Here is a 23,845-nt window from a genome sequence, read left to right as displayed (position 1 = left end):
AGAAGCCAGATAGTGGGTGGAGTGTCTGGAATGAAAAGCCAGTGCTGATAAAAGAAATGAATAAATAAATAAATAGCCCCCTTGTATCACACCTGTATTGCAAGGCTGTGAGGGGTCCACCTTTCTTTGTGCGTGATGGTGCGCCCGCCCCGCAGCCCTCTGAGATTGTCCTCTAATCCCCTAAGGGAAAATCCCTGTCCCATCAATGTGCGAGTTCGATTCCAGCTCCAGATTCCTCAGGCGTGGTGGATGGGTACTTTAATGCTTAACATCGTACTGGCCCCTTCATTCACCAGTGAGCCGATGAAATTGATTTGTATCTGTGAGATTTGTGACTTCCCTGTGCAAAGAAAGATCGTCTGTCTCATCCGTGGGGGATAATTAAGAAGGTTGAATCCAGTCAATGCTGAATGTGGCGTATTTTGCGTAACGCTGACCTCTGTGTTTGGGGAGGCGGAAGGAAGACAAGAACAGAGCAAACCCTAAGACTTCCATGGGACAGATCAGCCAGTGTATTGGGAGAAAACAATGTGGAAAGTTCACGGCTGAACAGATAGTGTCTGGGTTAGAAATATGTGACTGTCAGCAGCTTTTACTGTGCAACATACCAAACAAAACTTAGAGACTTAGGACATTTTTAATTTCTCCTACTCTGTTAGTAATCTGGGCATCTTTGCTGGTGTGGGTTTTTGCCTTCGTACTTAAATATGGATTGTCTAGAATGTTCTTCCAAGGCCGGTGGTTTGGTTTTGTGTCAGCCTGGGCAATGACGGTACTTATCCACGCGTGTCTTATTGTCTACCAAGTGTTTCTCAAGGCAAGTATTTCTTAAATGTGTGGTTCGCATTTGCTAACATTCTATCGGCCAAAGCACATCGCATGGTTAAACCCAGATTCAAGGAATCTAAAACTAGACTCACAACTCCGGGGAGCGGGAGGGAGGGCTTGCGGACTCCTTGGAAGGGGGAGATGAAGGGGTGACGGGGGAATGTGACAACACCAGCGATGTGGCAGCACAGAAAGCAAGCAGAGAAGGGCCCAGGAGAAGCAGGAAGGGGGACCAGAGTTGGAAGGGGAGTAAGGGAAACCCTGAATTTTGTTGTAAGACTGCGTATTGTTTGCTTTTGACATTGCCAGCAAACTGTACCACTCATCATTTGCGTCCTTCACTGCTCCGCAAGCTGACTGGAAGTGCTGGGTTTTTTTTTCTTTTTTTAAGATTTTTTTTTTTTAATTGGAAAGGCAGATATACAGAGAGAAGGAGATAGAGAAAGATCTTCCTTCTGCTTATTCACTCCACAAGAACCACAACGGCCTGAGCTGAGCCAATCCAAAGCTCAGAGCCAGGAGCTTCTTCCGAGTCTCCCACATGGTGCAGGGTGCCAAGGCCTTGGGCCGTCCTCTACTGCTTTTCCCAAACTACAAGCAGGGAGCTGGATGGGAAGTAAAGCAGCCAGGATATGAACCAGCACCCATATGGGATCCCAGCAGATGTGAGGTGAGGATTTAGCCACTAGGTTGTCGCACCAGGCCCAAAATTGCTGGTTTTAATTAAGAATATTCTTAGTGAACAAAATGTTATTCATTCTCTTGACCCTTGAGAGCACAACTTTTTTTTAAGCCTATTTTTATTTGAAAGATCAAGCAACAGAGACAGAGAATTGTCTTTGCTCCTCACATGCCTGCACAGCCAGAGCAAGGGCACACAGAAAGCAGGAGTTAGAAACTTCTTCCAGGTCTCCCCGGTGGGCGGCAGAGACCCAAGGACTTGAGCCATCATCTTTGGCTTTCCAGCGTGCGTGTGAACAGGATGCTGGAATTTAGGAGAGGTAGGACTTAGACCCTGCAGTCTGATGTGGTATGCAGGTGTTCCAAGCAGGAGCTTAACGCACTGCACCACAATGCCCGAACCAAGAATACATCCTTAGCATTTTGTATAACATGGGGAAACCACTTCAACATTGTTTTGTACAATAACACAGTTGCCCTCTAGGAGAGTCATTGCTCGACCTGGGAGCTGATCAGTACACTATTTTATTAGAGTACTTTTTACATTTGAAAGAATGGCTGACAGGCAAGTGTAAATATTGAGATTTAAGTAGTCTATGGCAATCAGTTGCCTGAAAATGTGTGAAGTGAATTTACCCCTTCAAGGCAATCTGGTAAATTATGGAGTTTTGAAGAGAAAATTAGATCATAGCTTCCCAAATTTTTGGAAAAATTTGTATACACCACCATGAGCTTCATAATAGTAATTCAAAGTTTTTATGTGAGGCCCGCACTACAGCACAGCAAGGTAAGTCTATGATGCCACGTCTCATATTGGAATGCTGGTCCGAGTCCCGGCTGCTTCGCTTGCTTGCCTTACTGCTTCCTGGGAATGCTCCTGGGAAAGCAGTGCAAGACTGCCCAAGTGCTGGGGCCCCTGCTACTCATGGGAGAAATCGATGACATTCCAGGCTTCTAGCTTCAGCCTGGGCAAGTCGCTGAGACCATTTAGGGTGTGAACCAGCAATGCAAGATCTCTCTCTCTCTCTGTGCGCCTCTTCCCTCTCTGTCATTCTAACTTTCAGTAAATTTGTTTTTAAAAACAGATGCAAACATTGAAATGAAATAAATATGATTTCCTGATGCTTATGATGTGGTCAGCATCCGACTCTCCTAGCGGGGGAAGCAGTGTTTGCCAAGTGGTCAATGCTTCACGCTGCAGAGCCATGCTTGGGTGAGAGCACCACTCAGAGGCACGGCAGAACAAGGAATTTTGGTTCACACCATGCCAATTTCCTTAATATGGTTCATACTGATATTTCCTGTTGCAGCTGATCTTTAAGGAATTTCCACTGACTATGTTTTGCTGTAGAATCAAATAAGACAGTTGTATAAAAAGGCTTTGAAGATCACTTTGCCAACAGCACATCTATGTGAGATTAAATTTTCTTTATGTTTCAACCAAAAGATGCATCACAATGTGTGACCTGATAATTCTTCTACCTTCTGTCCAACCAAACATTAAACGGAGTGGCCAAATATCCAGGTAGGTATGCCATGCTTTCTCACAAGTTTTTTTTTTATTTTGGAAGATATAATTTATTTTTATAAAACATGTTGCCTGTTTTAACATACAATGGATTTATCATCATATAAAAATCAATTTGTAGATATTTTAAATCATCTTTATTTTAACTTCTCCCAGCTAAGCACTAAGCAGACTCGACCCCGCTCAGCTTCTGAGGTCAGGCGCAGTCAGGGTGATACAGCCGTAGACTTAAATGTTCTTTACTTTAACTTCTAATAAAGTTTATTATCAATAGCACAGAAAAACAAAAGTTCTTTAATGTCCTTTATCATGTTTAAAGTGTTTTTTAGAGATTATTTTTTGATTTATGTGAAAGACAAGAATTAGAAGGACAGAGAGAGACCCCTGATCTGCTGGTTCACTCTCCAAATGGATGCAACAGTCGTAGCTGGCCCAGTCTGAAGCCAAGAGCTTCTTCCGGGTCTCCCACGTGGGTCCAGGGTCCAAGCATGTGGGCCATCTGCTGCTGCTTTCCCAGGCTCAGCTTGATTGAAAGTGGAACAGGCACCCATAATGGATGTAGGTATCGCATGCTGTTAGGAACCACAGACTTATGGGCCTTAGACTTGGCCTACCTGACAGCCTGTTGCATTGCAAAAGCCTGCAAGCAGGGCTACAGCAAGCAAGATATTAGGCCAAACATCCTCTGTAGAGCAAGCAGAATTGAACCTGCACCCTTGTTCCTGTTCAAATAATTAGTTCCTCCCCTGTTTCAATATAGCTGATTAGTTCCTTCCCTGCTTCAGTGAAGATAATTACTCCCAGGAAACCTCTCCCTTTCTCCCCCTCCCCTAGAGAAGAAGGTATATATATGAGGAGAAAAAACAAAGAGAGAGGCACTCTTTTCCACCAAGTACGAGTGTCCGCATTCCCAGTCCACCCTCAGGGTTTGAGCGTCGTGTCCTGCAGGTCGGGACAGCATGCGGCAGTTTTACCCGCCACCCCAAGACACAGGCCCCAAGAGGTCTTTGGAATGAGGATTCTAACCACAGAGTTGCTCCGCCCTCATGACCTAATCTCGTCCCAAATGCTGCACCTCCCTATGCTGGCATCCCTCTGGGGGAGAAGATTTTGACATGAATCAGGACACACAAGCCTTCATACCATAGCAGTGAATTTTTTTTTTTAAAGATTTATTTATTTATTTATTTTTACAAAGTCAGATATACAGAGAGGAGGCAAGACAGAGAGGAAGATCTTCCGTCCAATGATTCACTCCCCAAATGAGCCACAACGGCCAGTGCTGTGCTGATCTAAAGCCAGGAACCAGGAACTTCTTCCAGGTCTCCCACACAGGTGCAGGGTCCCACAGCTTTGGGCCATCCTCAACTGCTTCCCAGGCCACAGGCAGGGAGCTGGATGGGAAGTGGAGCTGCCGGGACTAGAACCGGCACCCATATGGGATCCCGGCGCGTTTAAGGCGAGGACTTTAGCCACTAGGCCATCGTGCCGGGCCTGATAGCAGTGAATTTAAACAGTTCTACGTTAGATTCCATTTTGAACACAGGCTAATCAGTGTTTGCCTGGACAAGAAACTTGCTGTCTGAATCTCTTTCTTCACTATAAATGTAAGTAAAATTCGCTTCTTAATGAAGCTCTAATTTCTTTACTGTGATAAAAGCAGAAAATAACCATGCCTCAAAATATTTTTTATCACAATTTAATTATTCATCTCCAGTCCCTCAAGGGGCTTCTTGTCTACTGATAGTAGTAATTATCTCTTCTAGTCAAATTAACTGTGTGGTTTCTATTCATAATTGCTACAGGGTATTGGAGGAATTAATTGGTAAGTGTTGGCCAACTATCTTGACATGAAAAAAAAACACCATATAATTATCACCATTGGAAAAGAAGCTTTTGTGCAGTTGACTGAAATCACAGCTTGCAATTGTGGAGTTTAAGCTTAACCTTGAGAACTTCTGGTATGAATGTGGTGGCATGGATTCAGCAGTTTTCTTTTTCTTGTCTTCTAAATTCAAATAATAATAATAATATAAAGACTGAACAAAACAGCTGAAACATTTTCTAGGAGCAATTATCATCTACAACCTTTAAAATATGAATCTGGGGGGTCTGGTGCAGTAGCCTATTGGTCTTCCTACCTGTACAGTGAGGGGTTGGACTGGGGAAGCCCCTGGGTGTCTACCATGTCTGGGGTTAATGGGGTTCCTCCTTTCCTCCCTTATCCTGTCAGTCCTCTGAGTCCACGATGTGCAGAGTTCCCTAGAACATGCAGCCAGATGATGCTGGTAATGGGGCCCTTTGCCCATCACGGCAGGACTGCTCCCTGGGCATGCTCAGCTGCTGTCCCAACTCCAGGTTCACCAGACACTCTAGAGGACCTGTGGCTTCGGCCAAGGCCCACAGGCATGCTCTGTGGCACTGGCTTCTCTCTGAAACAACAGCCTGCTGGAGACATAATTTGTTTAAGCAAATTCTAGGTATTGCTGCGAAGCTTCTAGACACGATTAAAATCCATCATTAGTTGGCTTCAAGTAAGAGAGTCCTTTCAGGGTCATCTGTGGACCCATCCAATTAAGACAGGCTAGGCACGGGACTCACTACACCAAGCCCCCTTCCTCCCCTCAACTCAGTGTCACCTCATCGAGCTCCAAACCCATCAGGAGCATGCAGTCCCTGCTGTCCTGTTAGGGACCTTTCTACCTTGCACATGTGGCCAGCATAGTCCAGTAGGACTGCTACATGACCTTGAGGAGGCAGTGGAGAAGTCACGGACCTACAGCCTGCTTGAATATGTTGTGTGCAGAAACAGAGGCCCAGCCCATGTGGAACCCTGATCAGGGTGCAAACCACCATGTCATGTGCTGAGGCAAGGGAGTCAGAGATGGAGGGAGTGTGCCTCTCCAAACCAGTAAAAACCCCAGGCCAGAACCTCTTCCCACAGTGCTGCTTCCCTTGTGTTTGAGCCTGAGCCCCCAATAATCCTTGCTGCATTTTGGCCTCCAGTCCATTTCCGTGGGAACCAAAGAACCTGGGGTGGGCATTGCGTTTTTGGTGCCTCTGATGAGACCAGCAAAGGGGGCTGTTTCCCTTGAGGGAAGACAAGATGGGCAGGATGCACAGATAGAGAAGGCAGGAGAAGTTTGTAAACCGCTCTTCAAGGACATAATCCCTCCTTCTGGACTTCCCAAATCCCTCTTGAGTGGTAACAGAACTGCCTCTATAGCAAATGTTATCAGACCTTCTTCACCTCACCAGGAATACTCTAAGTTACATGCCCCAGTCCCCTAGAAAAGCTAAAGAAGACGAGTCACATTCTTACGAAAACCATAGCGAAGTTCTGCCAAGGAAGCCAGGAACCATGGAGCAAAATGCTTCCCACCACACGCTGTCCCAGTGGAAGCCTAGACCTTGTCCCCTTTGAAGTGGTCTGTGGAGACCCTTGTAATTTACCCACAACGTCTCATCCAGGGATTTGAACCAGACCTTGAGACATGTAATCAACCTGAAAGCCAGATATGCAGAGAGGAGGAGACACAGAGAGGAAGATCTTCTGTCCAATGTTTCACTCCCCAAGTGGCCGCAATGGCCGGAGCTGCATTGATCTGAAGCCAGGAGCCAGGAGCTTCTTCAGGTTCTCCCACGCAGGTGCAGGGTCCCAAGGCTTTGGGCCGTCGTGACTGCCTTTCCAGGCTACAAGCAGCGAGCTGGATGGGAAGCAGGACATAGGATTAGAACCAGCGCCCATGTGGGATCCTGGTATGTGCAAGGCAAGGACTTTAGCTGTTAGGCTACCATGCTAGGCCCAGTTTTTTTTTTTTTTTTAAATAAACTTTTGTGATAGTCCAAAAAAAAAAAAAAAAAAAGGTTTCTCGCAGGTCTGGTGTGGCAGTGTAACATGCTAATTCTCTGCCTGCAGTGCCTGCTTCCCGTTGGTTTATGTCTCAGTGCTCCACTTCAAATCCAGCTCTCTGTTGATGGCCTGGGAAGGCAGTAGAGGAGGGTCTAAGACCTGTTGGGCCACTATACCCATGTGGGAGACCTGGAAAGAAGCTCCTGGCTCCTGACTTCAGATTGGCTTAGTTCTGGCCATTGCAGCCACTTGAGGGAATGAACCATAGCGGAAGGAAGACTTTCTCACTCTTTAAAATCTGCATTTAAATAAAAATAAACAAATCTAAAAAAAAAAAGCCCTCACGACAATGAGCAACAAGCGTTTCCTACCTGGGTAGAATAAACTCACACCAACACTGTCACACTGTGGGAGGCAAGAAGCTCCTGAACTCTGACCTGTGGCCCTTTTAGAATACCTTGTAAGCAGGAGAGGCGACAGTAAGGAGCTCCAGTCAGGCTGGCTGCTCAGAAAGAGAAACAACTTGCAGTGGAACTCCCCTGGGAGTCCCCTCCTGGTTAGCAGGAGCCCCACTTCCTCTCTGGGTGCTGCGAATGTCTTTCTTTCTTTGATCAATAAAACCCCTTTCACTTTACCCATCCCCCACATCCATGTCCTTTGTCACTATAGGACAAGAAGGCAATTGAGTAACCACGCCAGGATTCCCATGTCACAAGGACGGGATCGTGGGAGGCTTAGTCACTTACATTGTGTTACTTTAAGTGGCAGGTTCTTCTGTGCACACCTTACTGAGAATGAACCACCCCTCTCCCCCTCGCCATTCGATTTGACAGCTACTGCTCAGTATCTGAAAACATGACAGGTGGCAGGTACAACCAGGTGTGAGTGCCAAGGGGGGTGCCCAGGGTCTGTGCTGCAGCAAGTCTGCCTGTTAAGGGAGTATCAGGGCTCCCGAGCTGAAAGCAGCCTCTTGAGCAAATCAAACAAGAATCCAGAGTTCTTTGTGTTTTCAAAACTTCAGCTTTAAGCATATCTCTCTTGTTTTTTAAGGATTTATTTCTTGGAATGGCAGATGTACAGAGAGAAGGAGAGACAGAAATTAGAGCTTCTGTCACTGGTTCACTCCCCAAGTGGCCACAACGGCCAGAGCTGAGCTGATCTGAAGCCAGGGGTCAGGAGGTTCTTCCCGATCTCCCATGAAGGTGCAGGGTTCCAAAGCTTTGGGCCATCCTCTACCTCTTTCCCAGGCCACAAGCAGGGAGCTAGCAGTGAAGTGGAGTAGCCAAGATATGAACCAGTACTCATATGAGATCCTGGTGGTTGCAAAGTGAGGACTTGAGCCACTAGGCTACTGCACTGGGGCCCAGGACAGCAGGTTTTATTAATCTCTGCACATGCTCTGGCTGGTTTTGTTGGTATACAACCTAGAGCTCATCACTTGTCCATGACCATTTTATCTTTTTTTAAAAGATTTATTTATTTTTATTACAAAGTCAGATATACAGAGAGGAGGAGAGACAGAGAGGAAGATCTTCCATCCGATGGTTCATTCCCCAAGTGAGCCGCAACGGCCGGTGCTGTGCCGATCTGAAGCCAGAGGCCAGGAACCTCCTTGGGTCTCCCACATGGCTGCAGAATCCCAAAGCATTGGGCCATCCTTGATTGCCCTCCCAGGCCACAAGCAGGAAGCTAGATGGGAAGTGGAGCTCCCGGGACCAGAACCGGCGCCCATACAGGATCCCGGTGCATTCAAAGTGAGGACCTTAGCCACTAGGCCACGCCACGGGGCCAGTGACTCTTTTAACTGGGGAATCTCCCAGCTGCTCTAGAACCTGGCCAGCCTTCTGCACCAAGTTGCCCCGGGCAACAGACATGTTTCTTAAAGCAACTTCACGGTATCTACTAGGATTATCTCCTCCTGACACAAGAGTGGAAAAGTTTACTAATAAACTTTTTTAAAGCACTGATTAAAGGCTATTTTCATGCAATGTCGGTTTCCCAAGGAAAGAGAAGTTGAAAAAAAAAAAAAAAAGCCTGTCTGTCAGGAGGTACGCTGGCCCTAATGTCTTCTCTCTAGGAAAAAGTTGAGTGCAAAAGCAAAATTTTCACTTGTCTGTTGGTCTTTTTCAGATATATTTGGGGTCCTCTCTTGGTTCACAGAGGTAGGCAGAACTGCTTTCTAGGTGTGATGATTCAAGGCGTAGAGGTTTGATTCTTGTCAGATATGCACACTTAGAAACCCTCCATACCTTAACTGCAGTCGGAGGGCTAAGTAACTGCTTATGGGGCGCTCCACTGAAGCTGCCGCTGGGCACAGGGGGGACCCTCTATCCAAGTTTTTAATGAAGCTAAATCTCCTTTGGAAATGGGTTGTTTGTGATTTTTGGAATCTTTCACTGGGGGGAAGCTTGGTGCCGTATTCTGTCAGAACCCTCTGCACCCAATATAAATGCTTTTATTTGATCTGTGTGTCTGAATCAAAGTGGATGTCAGGGGAGATGGGACCGCTCATAAAACATCTCAAAGGGGAAAACCTTGGATCTACCCTCTCTGTCTCTCTAACTCTCCCCTTCTTTGTATAACTCTGACTTTTAAAGTAAGTAGGTGTTTAAAAAATAATAAAGAAGTGAAAATAACGCATCCTCCCATAAGTCACTGGTGCCATGTAATCTCTAGAGCCCTTGCACCTGGTGAGGTGTTTAAGCCTGGAGAGACCAGCGTCGGTCAGTGTGGTGGTTTTCAGTACAGAAAGTGTGATAGTGGCAGCTTCCCCCAGCATCCAGGCCATGCTGTGGCCGCTCTGTCCAGTTGTTTAGAAAAATAAACCAGTGGTCAAGAAAGCTGGCTCAGTTTTTGGATGCATGGGGCCTGTCTAAACTAGGGATCTCAAGGACAGAGGCCATTCTAAACAGACCCTTAATCTTCTGACAGGTCCTGTGTTGCTTGAGGGTAAATCGGCATCCCAAGGTGAGCAGATAGGGGGATTCAGGGTGTAAGTGACTTCCCTCAGGAATCCGGACTGGGATCATCTAGGGCATGAAGTGGGATGGCAGCTTCATTTATGGCCCTGAGGCCCTGAGCCATTCAGTACTGCTGGTCTGACTTTAAAACTGGCAGAATAAAGGCATTGTAAGGGGCAGTCACAGAGATGGGATTCTAGGATTCAGAAATTTATCCAACATTAATGTCTCCACAGTCCTCACTTAGCTTCTGGTTTTAAGCATTGTTGATATTGATAAGGAAACCTTATCTTCTCCATCAGAAGGACTGTGATGCAGCAATGTTTTTTTTTTATTATTAATTATTTTGCATTATGTTACAGTTTCATAGGCTCTGGGAATCCCCCCCCACGCCCCTCCCCCATGGTGGCTTCCTCCACCTTGATGCAGTATTACAGTTCAAATTCAATCAAGATTCTTTCCTTGCAAACATATACCAAGTATAAAGTCCAGCTATTTATTGTCCAGATGGGTTGAACAGTCTCTTGGGGAGACCATTTCTGGTCCGTTGTTAGAGCTGGCAGAATATCATCCCATTCAACCAAGAGTCCCGACATAACATCAACAGCAATTTGCAACATTATGGAATTGACATGGTTGTGAGTAACCAGTGTGTTACAAAAAAAGAAAAAAAAGAAAAAAGAAAGTTCTTAACCACAACCTATGATTAGCCCATTGACATTTCAGTTTTAGTTTTATACACAGAACCGACTGATATACACCTTAAAATGGTTATAAGGTACCATTCAGCTGTCTCGTGTCTATTTCATTTTAGTATTTAGCCATTTGTTGTGTTGAAGTATAATTTTGCTGATCTTGGCAGATTTTAGGGTAATCTAGACTGATTTGTAACTCTAACAAGACATTTGTCGACAATTAAGGTGCTGAACATTTTTTTGTTTGTTTGTTTGTTTTTTTGGGGGGTGTGCAGGGAAATCCCCAACACCATGGTGAGGAGTGACTAACCTTTGTGTGATGCAGCAATGTTTAACCCATCAAGGTTAATACCTGAGTATTTACTCTGCTGTGGGTCCAATAAGGAGATCATCTCGGGTGAATCTTATCTCGGGCTCATCAGCATCATAAAAGATGCCATTTTAGAGGTGGTGGACTTGAGCTGATCCCTGCCAAGTAAAGGCGTCAAACATACTGGCATCTTCAAACACTGGTGGGAGACAAAACACCATCCTCTTCCGGGTAAACTAGAGGCAAAACAAATTGCTGGGAGTGGCACTGACCATTAACTACCATAATGATAAAATCTTTGAGGACAGAGATACTGCTTGGGAATTTAGAATAGAATAGGTGGCTCCCCTGTCATATTATTGTCTGTGATATCCAGGGTCGCCCAGGCTCCAGCAGTGTGATGGTCATTTGAGTTGTGGTGCTGAGCTCCTGGAGCCTGCAAAGCCTTGGGAAGGATGTGAGAAAACTGGGAGGCATGCTTTCCTTTTGTAGCTGAAGGCGAGCCCATTGTGTTCATTACTTACACCAATATCCCAGCTTCCCACAGCTAAAACATTCTCTCTGGGGTTTTCACCTGTAGTTGAACACCCCTGGGTTGGCTATAAAGTTTGTGAGCCTGTTATTTGGACGGTTGCCTCCCGCATTGGAGCCCCTGTCCCTCTTCAGCCTCGTCTCTGTTAGGAAACACTTCAAATGCTCTAACCGCCACCTGGTTTATGGAAATGTGGGATCCATGGCCAGTTTTTGGAATTTCCTCCAAATATCTGGGGATTACTGCTGAAAAGAGAACCAGGTAATACTTGGCCTTCAGAGGTGCAAGGATCTATGTTAGCACATCTCCTTAACATCTCTACAAGCCATCCTTGGAACAAACCTGGATTCTCTTCCTTACGCTCTATCACTTCGCTGATTTCATAATAATTTATTGGCTCAACACTGCATTTTTTATATTCCTACTAGACAAGTAACCCTATGATCTTGGCACCCTGAATTCTTATGACCTCTTTCATGCAAGTAGGGTCTGTTTGTGGAATTGCCGTGGCTCCTCCTGCGTGTTGGTTGGGCTGTTGAGCTGCCAGGGAGTCAGAATGGGCTCAGGTCTTGGCCTAGAATCGCTTTTTCTCCTCTGGAGTGAAAAAAGTGGACAGGACAGGGTATGTATGACCCCAGTGCAAGCCACAGGCCAGACATGGAGCACACAACCCCTCAGTGAGTTTGGTAGAGCCTTCTAAAAACCTGTCTCACTTTGCTTATGTTGATTTAAACCAGTAGTAGAGGAAAGCATGTACTATGATTGTCCCAACTTTGTTTAATCTATTGCTGAATGATGGATATTTGTTGGTTCCAGTTTTTGTGGATCACAATTAAAGCTGCTAGGAACATCTGTGTACAGGTCTTTGCGTGGACGTGTGTTTTCAGTTCTATTGGAAAATAGACTGAGTCATACCTAGGTATGTTTATCTTTTAAAAAAAAACTGTCAGACTGTTTCAGAAAAGAGCTATGATATCTTTTTTTAGATATATTTCTTTTTCAGTGAAAGGCAGATATACAGAGAGAAATAGAGACACAGAGAAAGATCTTCCGCTCGCTGGTTTACTCTCCAAATGGCTGCAACAGCCAGAGCTGAGCCGATCCGAAGCTGGGGGGCCAGGAACTTCTTCCAGGACTCCCACGTGAGCAGGGTTCTGAGGCTTTGGGCTGTTTCAGAGCATAGAGTTTCAGCTGTTCCACATCTTCACCAACACTTAATATGTCCAATGAATGTCATTTTAGCCTTTCTAATGGGCATATAAGATACACCGTCGTGATGGTAATTTGTGCTTTCCCAAAGATGAATCATATTCTCCATTGCTTGGAGAGAAGATTTCCTAAATTTACTTTCTGCTGAAGTAAATATCACAACGGTTAGAAGATTGGCTTCATTTGTGTATGATGACAAAAGTACAGTAATGTTCCTTCAGCGTTGTTTGTAACTGCAGGAAAATAAGAAAGCTAAGTCTCCACTAATGGAGGCCTGAACAAGCAGAACATGGTATTGTGTTAAGAGTTCTCCAGAATACACACCATGGTGTGTGTGTGTGTGTGTGTGTTTACAGACATAGAAACATGTAGCAGGAGCCTATACATGACATATACACACATAGAATACAAAACTATGTAGAGAGAGAGGACACACAGTATATAGTTTCAGGAAATGTCTCATGACTGTGCAGGCTTGGTGTGTCCAACAGCTGATGAAGACAGCAGGCAGGATACGCAGGCCAGCGTCACAGTGGGAGTCCCCAGGCTGTAGGGCCAGAGCTGCCAGGGCGGAGTGGCTGCAGGCTGCTGTCTGCTGGCAGAATTTCCTGCTGCTTGCAGAAACTTTGTGTTCTAGTTAGTTCTGGTGACGGGATGAGGCACATCCCGTGACACAGGGCAATCTGCTTACTCAACGCTTAGAAATTTGGGGAAAAAGACTTTCACAAACACATCCAGGATAATATTGGTCCAAATATCCAGGCAAGCCATGGCCCATTCATGTTGACACACAAAATTCATCATTACGAGTATGTGTGGACACTTGGTAGTCGTTAAGAATGAAAGACAGACGAGATCAGGAGCATTCAAGGTGGTATGAAAGACAGCCCTATATCTACTGAGGCCAGTGCATCACAATACGCTGTTATATGAAGCAAAGCTGGCTTCAGAACAGTACCTAGACTATGCTACCATTATGACACAGGAGTCGAGTGGTTAGGAATAAGGAAGAAACGAAGTCACACACTTCTGTAGTTTCATTGTACAGTGTGTGCAGAAACAGTGTGGCGTCACGTCCCAGCTCCACCTCCAAGAGCCAGCCTTCCCTCACTCCATCCTGGGGCACAGGCAGTGGTGAGTGGGGCCGGGTGGGATGCTGGGCTGTGGAGTGCTCCAGAATGGTGCCGATGGGATCCAAGGGTGTGTTGCAGCCCTTGCTGGTGAGGTGCAAGGGGCCAGGGAAGACAGGAGTGGGGTTCCCAGCTCGTGGGGGGAGCCAACATGAGGCTGAGCCTGCCAGAGCACACAGGGCCTCTGCCCTGCACTGAAGTAGGTGGGAGGAGAGAGAGGATGACGAAGGTCCCCAGGCCTTGAGCCTCACCCAACTAAAGCTCTTTCTATAGCTCTGGACCTTTTGGATTCACAAACCAGGGTGAGGAGATCCCCTCCTCCTCCCAGGCAGACTGCAGAGGAAATGCTCCCTTTCCCCCAAAGGAGGGAGAGGGGAGGAGTTGAGTTCTCTGCTGTTTCAACTCTGGAAGATTCTGACTGCTTAAAATAAATAAATAAATAAAAACTTCAAAGGCCAGCATGTGTTGCCAATTTGGGCTCAGCATATGGTAGCACTTAGCGGCATGCTCATATCCACCATGCAGTTTTAAATCCCTCCCCCCCTCCCGCCTGTCCTCATTCCCAGTCTGCGGAGGGCTCCAGCCGGACCCCACTTCTCTGCTGTTCCCCAGGCTTCCAGCTCTGCTTCCCCGCCTCCCTCCTGGCCACCTGCTTGCTTCCCTCACCGCACTTTTCGCTTTTTGAAGCAGTGAGCAGAATCTGAGGCCACAGCATCTTGCTCAATCAGGGCCTGGCCTATTGTAAAGGATGCCTTGAGTTTTCCTTTTGTTTCTTGGAGCTTCTTGTTTGGGGCCATGTATGTAGCTGGGGGAATTCTCTGATAGATTTTTTTTTCTTTTTCCCACTTTGCCTTCTTTCCAGAAAACAAGCATTTCATCGCTCAGGGCCCGGTGAGGATTCAATCACCACCTCTCAGGAATATTGAAAAGTTAATCAAGAACGTTGTCCCACTGGTGTAGCTGTTTTTAGAAAACGTTAACAGGCATGTTTAACTCAACCCATCAGGAATATCTCATTGACTTGCTGAACCCCCTTCAGCAGCATCAACGTGTGGCTTTCACAGATATCCCTGTCCTAGGCATCCTGCCCCTTCACTGCCATCTCTGTCACCCAGAGTATGCCATGGCTTTCCAATTTGTGTCTGCTGCTGCTCGTGGGAGGAAATCTCACCGAGAGTCCATCCTCTCTGTTTACTCCTCTTTTAGTTCCCCTTTCCCGTGTGGGTTTCCTTCTTCCGGCAGGTGCACAGCCTTTAGAATCTATATTCCCGGAGTCACGGAAAGTCTGTGAAGCAGTCCAGCAAAGCCACGGCTTCTGTACCATTGGAACTCGAGCTGAATCCAGGTGCCTTGGAGAGGGTGGTTGGGGGAGTTTGTTTGCCTAGAGCCCTACGGCCAGAGGTGTGAGCTTAGGAAGGGCATGTGCTACGGCTCCATGCCCCAGGGGGTGACAGCCTGAAGTGACTTCCCTGGTAACCCTGCATTCACGGAAGGGACCAGGGCAGGAGTGAGTAGTCAGGGCATTGTAGTAACCACAGCAAGCAAAGGCTCTGCCCTGTGTCCTGGATGCCAACTAAGGCAGCCTAAGAGGGACAGTATTTCCCGAATGACCTTCCGGGGCAGAATCAGGGCCTCTGGGAACACTGATGTTTCCTGAGGACCTAAATGACGCCCAGTAGTTGTACCTGCCTTGAACTTGGGGTGACCAGTTGTCCCAGTTCACTCAGCACTATAAGCCTTCCCAGGATTTTGGATCTTTTTTTTTTTTTTTGAAAGATTTATTTTATTTTTATTGGAAAGTTAGATATACAGAGAGGAGGAGAGGCAGAGAGAAAGATCCTCCGTCCGATGATTCACTCCCCAAGTGCGCGCAATGGCCAGTGCTGTGCCCATCTGAAGCCAGGAGCCAGGAACTTCTTCCAGGTCTCCCACATGGGTGCAGAGTTTCAAAGCTTTGGGCTGTCCTCAACTGCCTTCCCAGGCCACAAGCAGCGAGCTGGATGGGAAGTAGAACTGCCGGGACTAGAACCGGCGCCCATATGGGATCCTGGTGCCTTCAAGGCGAGGACTTTAGCTGCCAGGCCACGCCGCCGGGCCCAGGATTTTGGATCTTATCAGAGTTCTAGGAAGGTGGGGATGAGATGTTCCCCTCATCTGAAGTTCCTTCTACAAAATGGTAAACAACAAACCAAAAACACCATGGCGCTGGATTCCTTTTTCCCAGCAGCAGTCCCCAGAGCCTTGTGTGTCTGGCTCCTGTCTTCCTCCTCCCCTCATTCTGCTCTTATGCTCTCGCCTTGCTCCTGGCCCCCTGCCCCCTGCCTCCCTGCCTGCCCTCCGTCTCCCCTGCTCCTGCCCCCCTGCCCCCTGCCTCCCTGCCTGCCCTCCATCTCCCCTGCTCCTGCCCCCCGGCCCCGCTGCCTCCCTGCCTGCCCTCCATCTCCCCTGCTCCTGCTCCCCCTGCCCCCCTGCCCCGCTGCCTCTGCCTGCCCTCCTGGCCCCCGGCCCCCGGCCTCCCTGCCTCCCTGCCTCCCTGCCTCTGCCTGCCCTCCATCTCCCACCAGGTGACCCCTCTGCCTTCCCTGAGGCTCCTGATCTTTCCCAAGGTAACCTCTTCCCTTCCTGTGGCCTCCCCTTGGCCCAGGGTCTCTTCGCTGTCATTCTCTGTAAACCCCCCCCCCATCCTCAGTACACATACACACACGGAAACTGGTGTGACTGCTTGTGCGTGGCAGCCCCTGGCTGGCCTGCAGCCAGCGCTTCACCACCAAGCGGGGCTCCTGGGAGCGGCCATACCCCAACTGACTGCAAAGAAAGCTTTCATTTGTTCCCCTTTTCCTACAGAACTAAGTGGGCAGGTTGAGTTTCTTTGAAACACCCTTATTTGGATGGATTAAATGAAACCAGTCATTTGGCCCACTTAGTGTGGGAGTACATTAGACTCATACTGTTTCCTCCTTCTTGGTGAACATTATAGTCTATTTGTTTATTTCAGTCTTTTTTTTTTAAATTTTCCTTCTAGTCACTGTAACATAGGAGTTTATAGAGTTCCTATCACAGGTTCAATAGGACAGAATAGAAAGAGTCCCTGAATGGTGAGTCAGAGAGCAAAAAGTAAGATGGTTACTAACAGATAAGGTCCTTGCCTTGCACGTGCCAGGATCCCATGTGGGCACCAGTTTGTGCCCCATTGGCCCTGCTTCCCATCCAGCTCTCTACTTGTGGCCTAGGAAAACAGTCAGGGATCTGAGCCAGGAGGTCTTGGCTCACCCAGCCTGCAGGGAGAAGCACCACTCACCATCATCATGAAGATGCCCGCAGCTGTCAAGGTATCTGGGAAGTGACATTGGATCCATAACAGCCAACTGAAGAAGGATTCCACCCAGAAACCAGGTAGACAAGGAGCCATCCAGAAACCAACGCCAGGGCAGGACCTGCCTAAAGAAAATCTGTTCTCCTGGTTTCCATGGTTAACTCCCTTGCTTACTGCCGCACCAGACCTGTTGTCCTGCTGGGGAACGTGACAGCCCAGACAACAGAAAATGGTGACAGTAAGGCTAGGTCTTCTGAAACATTCCTGGGACATGTCCATAACCTGGCCTTGCCATAACCTTGGGTTCTTGGAAAGTCCTGAAAGAAGAGAGTGCTTATCACAAGGCGGTATCTCACTCTAGGATAAGATCTTGTTTTTCTTTTACAGCTCAGTCAGTAAGCTAATTGCCCCAAATTGTTTCCGGCAAATGGATTTGGGAGGGCCTGTTTGCCTGATTCTGTTGTTCGCTACCAGGTGGGATGTGATTCTGACTGCTTGGATGAAGTGCATGATGCTTACACTGGCTATCTGTGTTCCTTGCCACTGCAGTTGATTGGATCATTTGTATTGTGCACTGATGTAACCTTGGCTGATTGATTCCCAGCAATTGTCAGTGCTGTCTTAGTGATTGTGTGATCATTGCTGGTGAACCCCTGAACACAACTGATTAGGGCTGCTCCCCTCTTCCACATGTGGTGGAATGGGACAGTCCACTGGTCAGCAACAGCGAATAAAGATTCCTGAGCTTCGAAGAGCCTTGTTTCTGGGGTCTCTACCCTCCCCCACACCCGGCTCAGCAGTCCGCAGCATTCATTACATCGCACTCGCCTAGGACCCAAAGCTTGCCCCATCAGGAATCTCAACTTGCTTGGCCACTGCTCTGAGCGGCTGGTGAACCTGAGGCAGCTTCACACACCTCAGGTCCATCCCTCATGCTATGCTTTCGGAGTTCAAGGCTACAAAGGCATTATGGTGGTGGTGGGGAGAGAGGTATGGGCTCACCCCCTCACTGCCCAGACGGCAACCTCAGACTTGGCAAACAAACAAAAGCAATACACTCCAAGCCACTTCTCCAGGCTGCCCAGCTGGCCCAGCCTTTAAGACCCACCTGGGGGCTCTGCGAGGAAGCCACCCAGGGCCGTGGGTCTAAGCTGGGTGGGTTGGGAAGACCCAGCTCGCCACTGCGTCACTACCTGCCTTGTTTCTGGTTGCTGCCTGACTCACCGCCCCTGACCAGAACAGAGGGTTCCTTCTGCAAGCTTTCCCTGCAGCACAGGGCTGGGAGCAAGAGCATGCAATTTTCTCTGAGAAGTCCACCCTCTGATACTGCATCAACGAGGTAATCACAGTGATTAAGCCAGTGTGGTACTTGTGGTCTGACCGGAAACCGCAGAGGCTCAGAAGTCAGAGAACATGGATTGTTTCTATGTTTATATTTTTTAAATAAATCTTTGTTGGTGAGAGAGTGAGCATGCCGCAGCTGGGAGTGTGACACTAAGGCTGGGGCCACAGTGTCCTGTCCCCGTGGGCAAAGGACCTTCCCGGCAGGCACCAGATTCCCCGCTGCACGCTGCTCCACCTTCCACTATGGCACGATGGCATTGGGTCAAGGCTTTTGCACACAGTTTCATTTTAAAATTAAAAACAGAATCATAAACTGTCTCTTTTGAGGAAGATTCGTTCAAAGAAAGTACAGGGGTGGGAGTTTAGCCTAGTAGTTAATACATCAGTTAGGACACCCATAGCCCATTTTTGAAAGTATCTATTTTTTAAAAAGATTTATTTATTAAAAACACAGAATTACAAAGAGGGAGAGAGGGATTTTTCCATTTGTTAATTCATTCCCCAGAGGGCTGCAACAGCCAGAGCTGGCTTTGGTAACAAAGCCAGGAACTAGGTTTCTTCTTCCAGGTCTCCCACATGGCTACGAGGGTCCAAGGACTTGGGCCATCTTCTGTGACTTTTCCAGGTACATTAGCAGGGAGCTGGCTCAGAAGCATAGCAGCTGGGACTCAAACCACCACCCATAGGCAATGTTTCACTTGCTGTGTCGCAGCGCCTGCCCCCACAGTAGCTGCTCCTGTTAATGCAGAGCTTGGGCAGCAGGGATGCCTAAGAAACTGGATTCCTGCCACCCACATGGCAGCCCGGACTGCCCTCTGGATTTGTGGCTGTGATCCAGCCCAACCCTAGCCATTGTGAACTTTCAAAGAGTGAACCAGCTGGTAGCAGTTGTTTCTGGGCCCAGTGCGGTGGCCTAGCAGCTGAGGTCCTCGCCTTGAACGCTCTGAGATCCCATATGGGCACCGGTTCTAATCCCAGCAGCCCTACTTCCCATCCAGAAGTTCCTGGCTCCTGACTTAGGATTAGCTCAGCTCTGGCCGTTGCGGCTCACTTGGGGACTGAGTCATCAGACGGAAGATCTTCCTCTCTGTTTCTCCTCCTCTCTATATATCTGACTTTGCAATAAAAATAAATAAATTTTTTTTTCAAAAAAAAAGAATTGGTTCTTCATTTCTGGTTCCTTGATTCCTAAACTAATGAATTAATTAATTTAAAAGCCTATAGCAGTGTATATGCTGTGCTGTGCTCTTTTTTTTTTAAGATTTATTTATTTTTATTGGTAAGTCAGATTTCCAGAAAGGAGAGACAGAGAGAAAGATTTTCTGTCCGCTGGGTCACTCCCCGAGTGCCCACAACGACCTGAGCTGAACTGATCTAGGACCAGGAGCCAGGAGCTTCTTCTAGGTCTCCTGTATGGGTGCAGGTCCCAAGGCTCTGGGCCGTCCTCTACTGCTTTCCCAGGCCACAAGCAGGGCGCTGGACGGGAAGTAGAGCAGCCAGTGCATGCAAGGTGAGAATTTGAGCTCCTAGGCTACTGTGCCGGGCTCTGTGCTGTGCTTTTGTGTTCACAGTTTGGGGCAGGGGAGAAGGGTCAATAATTGGAAAATCCAGGATATTAAAAAATAAATAAATAAGACAATCAAACAAAAGTCCAAGTTTTGGTTTCATATCAGTGGCGCCAGCCCAGGGTAGGGAAGCATAGAATGTGTCCTAGATGGAGTCCAAGACCCTGGACTCTTGTAGGAATCAGCCGAGGATGGAACCCGCGGGCTCAGACAGCTTTTCATCAGGTCCACCCTCAGCCCAGCAGCATTGCAGCACCTGGCAGCCTGGTACAAACACACAGCTTCCTCGGCTCCACCGGGCTTCCTGGCCCACATACCTGTAGGACTCCCATGCTCGTCCAGGGTGCAGCCCACATCTGGAGTATCTTCTAAGCCTGGGGTGGGGTGGGGTGGGGAAGGGAGGCTGTCACAGCAGACATGTATGCCAAAGCAGGCCCAGCCACCTGTCTCTGGTCCCCCTGGAGCAAGCTCTGCCATGCATCATCCTAGCAGGCCCTGCGTGTCTCCAGTGAAATTTCTACCATGGGCTGAATCTTGGCCCTTGAGCTGTACCTTGGCCCTTCAAAAGACAACTCACTTTGTCCTCGCTTGCTGATACTGTCAGGCCAGTGAGGGGGATGGAGTCGTGCCAGTGCACCTGTGGGTTTCCCACCTCCTCCAGGTCCCCTAGGCTGCGGGGTCACCTGAGGCAGTCACCAGGGCACTGAGGCTTCTGACATCATCAGAGTGTTCTGCCCACCTCATCTCCATCCTCTTCAGATCTGATGGCCCCCTCCCCAGTACAAGCCAGTGCTTGCCTCTCAGGTTTGGACCTCATGGTTTCAGGGTTTCCACAGGGCTCTGGCATGCCAACCTGCTGATCTGGGTGAGCACAGGTCACGTGCTACAGTGACAAGGAAGTAAGCCGTGAGCTTGTTCCAGCTTGTGGGGGAGAAGGCATGCACATTTCTCAGAACACAGACGCAGAGGTCTTTGAGTCACTGTCAGAAACGTGAAGCCCCCTCAGCTGGGGCTCTTACCTCTTGGGAATTCAACTACCCCTCAGAGGCCATGGCTGTGAAACCATCCAGCTGCTGATCGCTGCCTGGCCCTGGCACGGCCCTGCCACCCAGCAAGAGGGCAGGGCTGGACAGCTTCAACACCTGACACGCCCATGTCAGCTTCCAAGTCGGCCCCAAAAAGTGCAGCCAGCAGGATGCATTCAGCTCTGGCAGAAAGAGACTCAGATCAAGGAATTTTGTTTCTGCAATTGTGGGCTGGCAGTTGGGAGACCTAGGGTGGAACAGGTGTAACAGAGGCACACAGACTATGTGCTGGCACACAGAAGTTAGTCTTCAGTTCTCTGAGGCACACTCACTTTTTGGAAAGCACTCTGCTCCACTCACATCTACCAATTCAAATATAAATCTAATTAAAAAAATCCTTATAGAAACATCTGGAATAATGCCTGATCGACTATCTGGGCATTGTGGTCCAGCCGAGTTGACTCATCAAATTAACCATGACCATGTCAAACAGGTGAATAGATGTATCCTGAAGAACAAAGGGTGCCGGAGTCCAGCTCCAGCCGAGAGTTCGGAGCTCGGGAAGGGTGCGTGGAGTCGGCGATAAAGAAAGACACAGACACTGACACTTGGTGCGTTCTCACACCAGCCCAAGAAAAAGCTGTTCTTTTTATTTACTCAAAACCTCACAAGCTTCTGCACAAGCAACTAATTATTCTATTTTTACTTCAAGACTAAGGGGGCATGTACAGACATTTGATCACTCTGTCTGTACTTCAAGGCTAAGCAGGTGTCCCCAGAGATAATTCTTTAAAACACTGTATTCATATTCTTCAAAGCAAGCCATTATTCATTCTTCAACAGTAGCCATGGAGCAGCAGCCAGGACTCCAAGGCCAAGGCACATGCGATTACCTGCTAATCAGTAGTACATTCCTACCACATTTCCATTTCTACAATTTACCCATTATTTAATGGGAAAATAGTTTACGAGGGAAAAATAGAAATCTAAAAACAAAAGTTACAAATATTAACTCCCCCTACAACTATAAACTCTACAACCCCATAAACAATGAAACAATAATCAAAAGCATTTTTCTTTAATAAAAGCATCCTTAATTCCTCTAGCTAAAAATTATAAAAGCGGCTAAAACAGCTACATTTTCTATGCTCCAAAAAAATTGCTAAGACAGGCTAGCCTATGAGATAACAATAACTATATTTATTGCCATAGCAGTTTCAGCTCTCACTCCCATCACTTGCATTAATATTTAGGATATTTTCAAGCCCCCTCCCAGAAGGAGTGCTACATGTCTGGACCAAATTCTGAGGCAATGGTTAAGTACCCAGTAAGGTGTCTAAAAATGGCATGGGCTTAACTGTACTCCCGTGCGTAAATTGTCAAAGGCCCACTCACCAAGACATTATCAGTGACATTAACTCTCAAGCTCACGTTGGTGGCAAAAGCCATCCCACGGGGCAAACAATGCCTCAATAGATTACAGAATGCTTAGTGGGGTGCTTGAGTTTCCACGCAAAAAGGTGGAGAGACTGCGTCAAGGCGGTCAGAGAGAAATCCGCTGGGCCCTGCCAAACAGCTGGAAGCTCCCCGGGCCCTGCCAAGCAGGGGAGCTGTTCTCGTCACACCTTCGTGCCATCCACACCTACTGCACGGACCCCGGCAAAAAGGGATGTGTCTTAAGTTTTCTCCCAGGGCCCGGCGGCGTGGCCTAGCGGCTAAAGTCCTCGCCTTGAAAGCCCCGGGATCCCATATGGGTGCCGGTTCTAGTCCCGGCAGCTCCACTTCCCATCCAGCTCCCTGCTTGTGGCCTGGGAAAGCAGTTGAGGACAGCCCAATGCATTGGGACCCTGCACCCGCGTGGGAGACCCGGAAGAGGTTCCTGGTTCCCGGCTTCGGATCGGTGCGCATCGGCCCGTTGCGGCTCACTTGGGGAGTGAATCATCGGACGGAAGATCTTCCTCTCTGTCTCTCCTCCTCTGTGTATATCTGGCTGTAATAAAATGAATAAATCTTTAAAAAAAAAAAAAAGTTTTCTCCCAAAGGAACTTCTATTTATACAGTGTGTGGGGACCAAGAGACCAGAATCCCCACCTCACAGCCGGCCTGTGCACATGCACCCCCAGATGGCTCTGACACTCAAAGGACAGAGTGGCTCAGTGCCTTAGGACACCCAAGATCCACCTGTGACCTTGCACTCCCACTCGATCCTCGGTGATCCACCTTCCTCACAGCCTGGAGCCTGTCTTGCCCAGTTCTGGGTCTATGCAGCCCAGCCAGGTGCCCTGGCTCCTTACGGTGACTGTCAGACCAGGGAGAACATCACTCTGCTACAGTGCTGAGTGGGGCACTTGCTGTGTGTCTGGAGGTGGGGTCTTGCATGTGTAGCTGAGTGCACACGGTGTGTACATGCATGTGCGTGTGTGTGCACTTGTAGCCATCTCCTGCTGTTACCCACACAGAGTACAGAAAAGATTCTTGTGGACGCAGGCCCCAAGCCTGAGGCCGATCCTGGCACCCCTGCACTCTGGGTTTCATCTCTCGGTTGTTTTCCCAAGAGTCGCCAACAGAGAAGACCACTGATCCACTGCAGGTGTGTGGAACTCCTGGGCTCTTGTTCTGTTCTGGTTCCCCCGGCCATTGCCCATTGCTCTCCCACATGTCTGAAGGACTTTTGGGAAAGCCACCATCAGAGGCTGTCATGGCTTGGCAGTGAAGGCGCTGGGCTCTGCCACCGTTCAGAGGGGAGAGTGCTGTCCCTGTACCTCCCCATTAGGAGATCCACCAGCTGGCTGGGTTTTCTCTCTGTGTTGGGTTTGCCCGCTTCCCTTCCCCTGGGGCTTCCAGGTGTCCCCAGAAACAGAGAATACCTACA

The sequence above is a fragment of the Ochotona princeps genome, chromosome 8, assembly GCF_030435755.1.
Source record: "Ochotona princeps isolate mOchPri1 chromosome 8, mOchPri1.hap1, whole genome shotgun sequence".
Classification (NCBI taxonomy): Eukaryota; Metazoa; Chordata; class Mammalia; order Lagomorpha; family Ochotonidae; genus Ochotona; species Ochotona princeps.
The sequence above is the reverse complement of the archived record's forward strand: the minus strand, read 5'-3'. Positions refer to the sequence as shown.